The sequence below is a fragment of the Heptranchias perlo genome, chromosome 3, assembly GCF_035084215.1.
Source record: "Heptranchias perlo isolate sHepPer1 chromosome 3, sHepPer1.hap1, whole genome shotgun sequence".
In the NCBI taxonomy this organism is placed as follows: Eukaryota; Metazoa; Chordata; class Chondrichthyes; order Hexanchiformes; family Hexanchidae; genus Heptranchias; species Heptranchias perlo.
The window spans coordinates 33,872,382-33,882,569 of NC_090327.1; the positions used below are offsets into that span (position 1 = coordinate 33,872,382).

Here is a 10,188-nt window from a genome sequence, read left to right on the forward strand (position 1 = left end):
AGTGGCCTGGCCAATATTACTTCTTCAGCCAACACTACCCAAAAACAAACTAACTGGTCAGTCATCTGGAATCTCACTGTATGCAAAATGGCTACCTCATTTGCCTGCATAGCAACAGTCACTCCATGTTTATGAAGTAGTTTGAGATATTTCTGACAGATCTGATAAGGTGCTATATAAATGTCAAGTTCTTTTTATTATGCTTCACAACACAGGAGTTAATGTTGCATGCAGCTAGGTTATGAAATATGGGTCATGTTACATCAATCAAAATATTTTTTTAAATCAATTTAAAATTTGAGAAAAATAACCAAGCAGCATCTTTTTGAGCTGTTGCTGTACATTTGATCCTACTACTGTGTAGTGGAAGGAAAGTTTCTCTTAATCTAGAATTTATTTGAGATTTCCTGTGCATTTTATTTCTGTGCTCACAGTTAAATATTCTGCTCACATCATCTCCGCCTCTCAGCAGTTTGAAAACCTGGATTATGTCCACTCTCAATCTTCTTTTCTCTCATGATAATGTACCTCTGATCAGCTGGATGCAGACCAACATTCACAGAGGCCTAGCAGTATATCTTTAGCCCCCATCGTTTAGTCCTGGGATGGTGTGTGGTGTGGGAGACCTCTGCAGAGAAAAGCAAGAAATGAAAATAACAGAAGGGGAAACAATTTTTTAAAAATCAAATCTATTTAATGAAAAGCTGATGTTAGTCTATCCCTGGGAAAGTTCTGATATCAGCCTGAGCTGTCAACATTCACAATTGTATTCAAAGGACATACTCAGGGGGATTCTACCCTCAGGCAGCTGGACAGTATTCCCCTCCCATTCACCGGGCACAGAGAAAACATTTTAGACTTCATACTGAGCTGCTGTTTCAACTTTCATACTTCTTTTATTTATGGGTTGTGGTGGCCAATTTGAAAGATGTCCGTGCCAGAAATTGTATACTTTCCCATTTCAGACACTTACTGTCAACATTAAGCGTTCCCAGGTCAAGTATCGCACAGGTTGGTATAAAACTTTCTCTCCTCTGCTCCAAAATTAAAAGAGTGCCACCCAGAGCACCAGTTTAAAGTCTTTCAATTTCCCAACCACCTTGTGGCCCCTCTGAGTTTGGTGCTATGGGACCATGCCTACTAGGAACTATGCAAACTTATTTTACATAGGACATTTACACAGTGCAGAGAGAGGACACTTTCATCCCATTGGTCTGGGCTGGATTTGAACCCACATCTAGAAGTAAAATGCCAATGTCTAACCTACAGTAAGATCCAGTCAGCCTACGGTTGTTGTATTCCCCTCATATTTCAGAGACCTCGACAGTGAGTGGGCCACAGTGTTTAAGTTCAGTCATTCACGAGACAAAGCGGGATCGGGGCAAGAGAGGAGAGAGGGCACACATTCCATGAAAAATGGCAATCGGCCAGAAAAAGAATGGAACTCTTGGCATGTACAATAAGTGAATCTACTCTTTTGATACATAAAAAAACAAGGTCAGACAAATATTTCTCATCCTGATATTTCTGAAATAAGATGAAACAGATGAATCGCGCAGATTTGCCAGAATAGCAGCAACTTGGGAAAAGCTCCCTGTTTTATCATTGTGTGGCTCTGATGTACTCTCTCTGCTCCAAGTCAGATTTAATTTCCCCATATGCATTTTTAAAATAGGTATTACAATGTCCTTTTCATAAAAATATGTAGCACTGCCAAGAGTCGTACTTTTGCTTTTATTGGATGTCATATGACATAGGTGTTTGGTTTCAGCTTGGCTTACTTCTTAGTTCTTGTCACTGGGTCACAGAGTTGTGGGCTTAAAGCCCAATGCAACACTTGAGCACAGTATTACAAACTAACACTCACGTGCAGTACGGAGAGATGCTGCAATGTCCACTGAGCTTCTCCCACACGGGGTTTCCGCAACATTTCCACTGGAGTAATGGGGAACAATTGAGAGAACCACCCTTGGGTTGTGGTGCTGTGGAATGTACTTACGGAGCTAATGATTGAAGCAGAGACCGTGTCAACGTTTAAGAGTAGGTTAGAAATAGGCGCAATACTTACCAGTTTCTACCTCTAGATATCAACAGCTGTACTGTATTTTCAAGTGGTTCCCTTAAGTTTCCACCTCTCCAATTTAAAACTCTTGTGTTTAAATCCCTTCGTGCCTTGCCCCTCACTATTTCTGTACCCTCCTTCAGCCCTACAAACATCCCCCTCCCTAAAACTCTCCGTTCTTCTGACTCCGGCCTTCTATGTATATTCTCCTCACTTTGCCCCACCATTGGCAACCGTGCCTTCAGTCACTTAGGCCCCATACTCTGGGATTCCCTTCCTAAACTCTGGCCTCTTGTGCATCCCCATTTCCTTCGCCCCACCATTGGTGGCCATGCTTCAGCTGTCTAGGCCCTAAGCTCTGGAATTCCCTCCCCAAACCTCTTTGCCTCTCCATCTCTCTCTCCTTGGTTAAGATGCTGTTTGAAATCTACCTCTCTGTCCTAATGTCTTCTTCTTTGGCCTGGTGTCAATTTTAGTCTGATTACACTACTGTGAAGCACCTTTAGGCATTTTTCTATGTTAAAGGCACTATATAAATGCAGGTTGTTGTTGATGTTATAAACCACTCTGCTTCTCCACCTCCCTCTCCTCCTTTAAGACCCTCCTTAAAACCCACCTCTTTGACCAAACTGTTGGTCATCCCTCTTAATATCTCCTCCTTTGGCTTGGCATTCCATTTTTGTCAGATTATGCCTCACTCAGCACTCACCTCCAGACTTAGATAACACCACAGTTCTGTGCTGCATATCTCTGCCAAATGAACTTGGTTGGTGCCCTCTTTACTGAGCTGTGGATGGCAGCAGCCCCGATTTCGGCAGCAAAGGGGTAAAGTAAGTGAGATCACACAGCTCCATCTGAAGGGTCTTGAGACCCATTGAAAGGTGCCTTTTGGTGTCTCAGTAACAGCACTACCCCCAACAGCAAAATAACCATTGCAGTCAGAGATGGAGGTAGCTGTGATGAGTGGGTCAGTTTTTTTAATTAATCAGATGTCTGACGTGTGGAAAACACACTGACCATGGGTTTGAGAATCTCCATATCAGGCAATTGTAGATTTTTGTCTTCACCACATGGGCTGTAATCTGGAGGACTGGATTGCCTGCTGTTATAAAGCCACCTGATTTCAATGAAATCAATGGAATGAAAATCAGGCTGTGTCTTTAATGGACAGGCAATCCATTCTGCCTGGCTACCACGCTGATATCAAAGACAGAATTTTATCCCGTATAGTTCCCGTTCGCCACATGTGGAGTGCACACTCTTCCCCCATCAGGGGATGTCCCACTCACTCAAGTCCAGACAGCTGAGATGCAAGTTGGCTTAGGGTGCCCAATTGTGCATGGGGGTACTGCTTGATTTTAACCAGCTAACACTGCATGCTTTACTGGAGCTGCTTCCCACCGCTTGTCCAGCGAGGATCATTCTGCTCACTGGGGCACTGGCTTGCAAGGTTAACCGGAGCCAAGTGGGAAGAATCCTAAACCCCCTCCCCAATAACAGGTTTACCTCTCCAGATGAGCGAGGCTGGCTGGTCAGTCATCAACCATGCCCTGAAGACCCATCAACCACCGGGTTTGGATATCAGGTTAGGTGTCTGCCGCAGAGGGTTGACTTGGACCTAAGCTTTCATCGCCAGGCATGGAATCTTGGAGCTACCTCGGCTCCAAAGGGATCCTGCTGATCTCCTTCCCCAAGGATGACAGTCACTAGTTGGCCATTAGGCAACAGATAAATGTGCCTCATTATTTATCCCATATCACAGTGGCCCAGCACAAAACTGTATGGTTCAATGAATTAGCCCACTATATAGCCACTGGGGAAAGGGGGGTACATGCAACAGTCAGAACAAAATAGCAAATTAAAACCAACTACACACAGGTGCAGTTGTTTCCCTGTTGTTCTGGCTGCTGAAGAATTTCTCCCACAATAAAAACTGGGATGATTCAATTGCTCCAGAGAGCCACCAGAATGGCTTCATGAGACAGCCCAGATTCATTTCAGTCAGGATCCCTTACAACTGGATCCCAACAGCCTGATCTGGCTACAAGTCCAGGATTTAGAGGTTAAAAAAAAAACACACTAACCTAAGGAACTACTTGACCTCTCAGCGTGTTTGTGAAAAGAGCCCTCGGTGCTTTTAGTTCAGCTGTTGCTATCTTGCAGAATTCACTAAGGCGACGGGAACATCTGTTGGAATGAGTTGGTACTGTGGGAAATATTTATACATTTTATTTTAAAACTTCAAACGTATAACTGGAGATAAACACGGCTAAAAAAGACAACAGGTTGAAGTGCCGCTGTGTGATATCTATAACACGTTGGTTATCCATTCATATGTAATTCCTCCCATTGTTTTTTAACAAAGTCATGAACCTTTTTAAAATGCACAGGTTGACAACTTTCAAATAAACTGGTAAACAATTGAAAATAAACAGATTGGCCAGTGTATGACAAATATCAGAGCAGCAACCCACAAGACTGTTTTAAGACCTTTAGTTTTCCAATTTTTTGGAGGCCAGCGACAGCAATAACATGAACTTGCATTTATATAGTGCCTTTAATGTAGTAAAATGTCCAAAGGTGTTTCACAGAAGCGTTTTCAAACAAAATTTGACACTGAGCCACATAAGGAGATATTAGGACAGGTAAGGTAGGTTTTAAGGAGCATTTTAAAGGAGGAGAGACAGTTGGAGAGGTTTAGGGAGGGAAATCCAGAGTTTAGGGCCTAGGCAGCTGAAGGCACGACCGCCAATGATGGAGTGATTAAAATCGGGGATACACGAGGCAAGAATTGGAGGAGCACAGAGATCTCGGAGGGATGTACGGCTGCAGGAGGTTACAGAGATAGGGAGGGGCAAGACCATGGAGGGATTTGTAAACAAGGATGAGAATTTTAAAATTGCGGTGTTCCTGGACCAGGAGCCAGTATAGGTCAGTGAGCACAGGGGTGATGGGTGAATGGGACTTGGTGCGAGTTAGGATACGGACAGCAGAGTTTTGGATGAGCTCAAGTTTATGGAGGGTAGACGATGGGAGGCCAGCCAGGAGAGCTTTGGAATAGCCAAGTCTAGAGGTAACAAAGGCATGGATGAGGGTTTCAGCTGCAGTACTTATCATTTTATTGAGTATTTGGCTACATTCCATTGTGCTTTTGACAGCTCTTCTTTTCAGTACACAGACACGTCTCTCTTTTTCCCTTGCTCTCTATCTGATGAAATAAATTGCCTTTATTTAGCCACAATAGTGGTTTCATTGAGGCCAGGCCAACACTGCCAGCTAGCATACTGTTCCTTTGGTGAACGTGTTTGAGAGCTCATTAAAATGCAAAATTCAGTGATAATTGTATACATATATTAAGGTTTAAAATGTATTTATGTGCAGCAGGTCAGCCTCTGTTTACAAAAATTCAATCTTGCAGGCTGTTGGCCTTCTTCAGTCTGGATCTAACTGTTTGCCTAATTGATACATTGTGAAATATGTATTTGTGGAGAAATTCAACTTCCACTCAAAATGGGCATGACATAGACAGAGTGACCTCTGCACCCACCCAATGATTTGGGTAAGAGGCACCAACCAAATTCGGGTTCGTGTCTCACTTGACTATGATGGCCGAGCTATCAGCGTTACTCACAATAGGATTGGCAATCGCCCATTGGGAGGATGAGGAGGGAAGGAAATCAAGCGACAGTAATGCCATTATAAAGGCAACCTCTTAAAGGGGAGGTGCACTTTGTCTGTACTGCATGTTTCTGTGCTTGAGAGTGGAGAATGCAGCCAGAATGAGCACTGTGAGGGCCCCAAGATTTTGAGACAGAGCTGTAGAGGAGGAGGTCAGCAGGAGAAATGAGATCCTGTTTTCTGCTGATGGGATAAGGGTGTCAAGGCAAATAGCCCAGCAACAGTGGGCAGAGGTATCCTAGCAGGCGAATGCAAGTTGCATAGCGCCTAGTACCTGGCTGCAATGTAGGAACAAGTTCAATGATCTGACCAGTGTTGCTAAGGTAAGACTCCTACTCACATCTCCCTTACTCTCTGTTTAGCCCTGCATTACCTGTAGCCCCAGCACTCACAAGCCTTCCCTCTCCTGCTTCCCATCACTCTCCTCCAATCACAGCAGCACACTTCACTCGACCTCCTTCTGCTGCTATTTGCACGCTCTGCACCTGCTACTGTCCTCACAATTACTCCCCTCACATCCCCACACCTGTAGCATCTTTCACGCGCCATCCATAATATACAACCCTGACACGCACATCTTCACAACCCTTCAGCACGCCACACACTAACACTCTCCCTTTCTTCTTGTGAGAAAAGCTGTCACACAATAAGGTGGAACAGACGCATGCAAGAGGAGGGCCACTATCATTGCAAGTGCTGCCCCCAATGGAGGAGGCCAGCATTTGACATAGTGGACAGAAGGCCAGTCAGGAACATGGCAACTGCCGATCTGGAGGATACGCTCCATCCTTTTCTCTTCTCACTGAACTCTCTCCCTCACACATGGAAACCTGGTACTGCTTTGAGCTGCCACTCATCTGTTTTTGCTAACCCTTGCTATTAACTGTAACCCTTGTCACTCATTTCCCTTTCCAGGTCCATCTGAAGTCATGGGCCCAGTGGGAGCAGAGGACGAGCAGGACAGTCCTCTGGAGGTAAATGCACTGGCTCAGTGGTAATATTCCTGCCTTTGAGTCAGAAGATTTGGGTTCGGGCACCACTCGGACACCATCCCTGCCACCTCTAAATACTGTATTGACGTCCAGTTGGGGTACTTGCATCTGATGGGTCCAGGTGCCCTTCCCTATTATAAAGGGTAGGTGGGGCTCTTTAGCTTTATTTATAGCCCACTCAGAAGAAGGCACTCTGAAGATTAAAAAGTGTGAGGAAAGCAACAGGAAACTGCCTCAGCTACTCTAATAAATGACTCACAAATCTCCTGTGTGTGACTTGAGTTAGGACCTGCCCTAGGACAGAACACAATGAACAGACTGTTCCCCTCTTTCAGTCAGTTGTTTAGCTATCTTATCAAAAGGTTGGAAATAGTAGGAGATAAAGACAAGGTAAATTACAAAGTAATGGTTAGATGGTAGGAAGAAGGAGAGCTCAAAATCCTGGAACTCCCTACCCAACAGCACTGTGGGAGAACCTTCACCACACGGACTGCAGCGGTTCAAGAAGGCAGCTCACCACCACCTTCTCAAGAGCAATTAGGTATGGGCAATAAATGCTGGCCTCACCAGCGACGCCCACATCCCATGAACGAATAAAAAAAAAATTGGAATTTATTTATTGCCTTTCACAACCTCAAGATGTCCCAAATAGCTTCAAAGTTCATGAAGTGTAACCCAGGAAAATGAAGAGATAAGATGCAATGGCCATTTAAAATGTTGAGAAAACAGAGAAAGGCAAAAGGCAACAGAGCGAAAGTATTAGAGGATAGAAATGAGAGCCGGATTGCATGTGAGATGGCAAACCTTTTGATTTGATCACATAATCTACATCAATGAAGTGGCTGTAAAGGTGGACACTTTCAAAATGGTAAGACATGTGAATATTCCCAGTGGTTTTCTGCTTTTCATGGCATTATCTGATGTACCCCAGTAATGTGGGTCCTTCAGATCCATACAATTTCTGAGACCCATTGGGCCAGAACTTGCACAGAGCGATGTGGCAACGATTGCTGCAGCTCCTGCTAATTAAATTAACGAATGTACTCACTTCGGGCTCTGTGCCATCGACTTGCTTGATTTAGAACTTTTAAGAACTGAGCAGGGTAAGTCGATGCGCATGGAACACTCTGTCAGACTAGAAGACACGCCCACAAAATCTGTTGTGAAGAGAAGTCACGCCCACAAGCAGACATCATTTTAGTATTCTGGAAGTCACTGTAAACAAAAATTTTACATTTCTTTAAATAAAAAGCCAAAGAAATAATTGAATTAAATTAAAGAGACAGAAGGGAGAAGTAAAAATTTTTTTAATTTTTTAATTTTTATTTTTTTTTTAATGACCAAAAACTATTAAGATAAGGAGACTCCACATTTTTAAAATTTAATTTTTAGTTGTTTGGTAGTCATAAAGAGTTATCGCACTTTTAAAACTTAGTTTAGACCTGGTATTTTTAAGCGTACCTCTTGGTGGCGTAATTAGTTACTTTCCAGCTAGGCGGATGAGCAAGTTTGCGATTTTTCAATGATTTCAATTATTCCAGCGTGCAATGGCCCTTTAATTCGCTACCGTCAAATTGCCAGCGAACCAATAGGAGCAAGTTCACGTTTTACGCATTTTAGTGCGCATGTGCAAACGCGAGAACTTGCTCTTTTGATTCACCATAAAAAATGGAGCGCGCTGTTGAGCTGCTCTGTTATTTCAGGAGCAATTTCTGCCCCGATGTGTTATCAGGCCCACTGTTAAGGAATAAATCCCGTTGCACATGTAATAAAGTAAATACCCAGCAGATGGGGCTCCAGGACAACAATGACTACCAGTTTAAAGCATAAAGATATGGCAGACACTGTTTATAATATATACCGTAAGGAGTGTTATAAAAGTATTGTCTCAGTGGGGACCATTGGGCCAGGGATGTCCCAGGTTCAATTCCCAGGCTAAGGAGGGTTCCTGATCCTTATCACTATCTCGTGACTCCTGCTGAACAGTACATGTATGTGGCAATTTACAAGAGGACAAGATTGGATTCGGCTGTGATGCCCTCCACAATCAACGAGCTTTCCAACACATACTGTCAGTTCATACTGAAGGGCCACCTGCAAGACCACGGAGAAGATTTTAACTTTCGGGCAGTTGACCGCTCGGCCAGTGCCGGGAGTGGAGAGGTCGGAGCTGTTTCGAAGCCTGGGCCTCCGTTAAACAGAGCTGCCCAGCCCAAAGGCGCCCTGATGCAACTCGCCAGACTCAGGCTGGTGCAGTATTGGGTGGCCCAGAAGTTGACCGGCTGGCAGCAACTCCATGGATGTAGATGTTGGTGGTTCTGCCTTGTCTTGAATCTTTTTGCTCTATTTTTGAACTCCGGAATTCCAACCCAGCGATGGTGAAGGAACGGCGGAGTATGTTCAAGTCAGGATGGTGTGTGATTTGGAGGTGGCGATGTTCCCACAACATCGCTGCTCTTGTTCTTGGTAGTTGAGGTTGCAAGGGAGGGAGGTGCTGTAGGAATAACCTTGGTGAGATGCTGCAGTAGATAGTGCATACTGCAGGCAGTGTGCGCCAGTGGAGAAGGGGGAGGATGTCCAGTCCAGTAGCAGGGGCACTGGTCAAGCAGGCAGCTCTGTCCGGGGTGGTGTTGAGCTTCTTGATGTGTTGTTGCGTCTGGTGTGTTCTCCATCACACTCGTGACTTGAGCCTTGTAGATGATGGAGAAGCTTTGAGAGGGGAGGGACGAAAAGAGATACTAAAACAGGCCAAAGTTCTGAAACACTGCGACAAATCGTTAAAATATGCACTCAGCCTAACTTTAACTGAAATTAGAGGTATTCTTGGAATCAGAATTTTCCATTTCATATAAATTCTCACAACAAATAGTAACATTGATCGCATCGTCATGTTAGAACTATTCATCATAACCGGAAATTGTTGAAGGTTCCACTCCTTTCCAAAGAGAATATTTTAAAAAAATAATCAAATATCATTTAGAGGTGAAATGTTCTAGAATGCTGACAAATGAAGCTGTTATTTACCATGAATAACATTTGGAAATAATAATAGTTTTATTAATTAACTAACGGTGATTCTGCAATGGATCTGTAAATGATAAGCTAATTTACCTGTTCATATAAATTGGAAAGTAAAAAAAAACTGCAGATGCTGGAAATCTGAAAAAACAGAAAATGCTGGAATCGCAAAGCAAATCAGACAGCACCTGTGGAGGGAACAGACCATGAGGTATGTGCATAAACGGTTCTCTTCACAAAATGCCGACTGACCTTTTTTTAAAAAAATTTTATTCATTCATGGGATGTGGGCATCGCTAGCAAGGCCAGCATTTAATGCCCATCCCTAGTTGCCCTTGAGAAGGTGGTGGTGAGCCGTCTTCTTCTTGAACAGCTGCAGTCCGTGTGGTGAAGGTTCTCCCACAGTGCTGTTAGGTAGGGAGTGCCAGGATTTTGACC

The 10,188-nt window shown here is 43.9% G+C and overlaps 1 long non-coding RNA gene across 1 annotated transcript; it reads right to left on the bottom strand.

Moving 5' to 3' along the window:
- Window positions 1-257: 257 nt before the first annotated feature.
- On the bottom strand, window positions 258-9,546 carry LOC137306074 (uncharacterized). Its single transcript, XR_010958819.1, has 4 exons — window positions 8,194-9,546; window positions 7,781-7,947; window positions 4,147-4,268; window positions 258-628 (listed from the first exon to the last, which is right to left on the bottom strand). It is a non-coding gene; the product is annotated as an uncharacterized lncRNA (long non-coding RNA).
- Window positions 9,547-10,188: the final 642 nt, after the last annotated feature.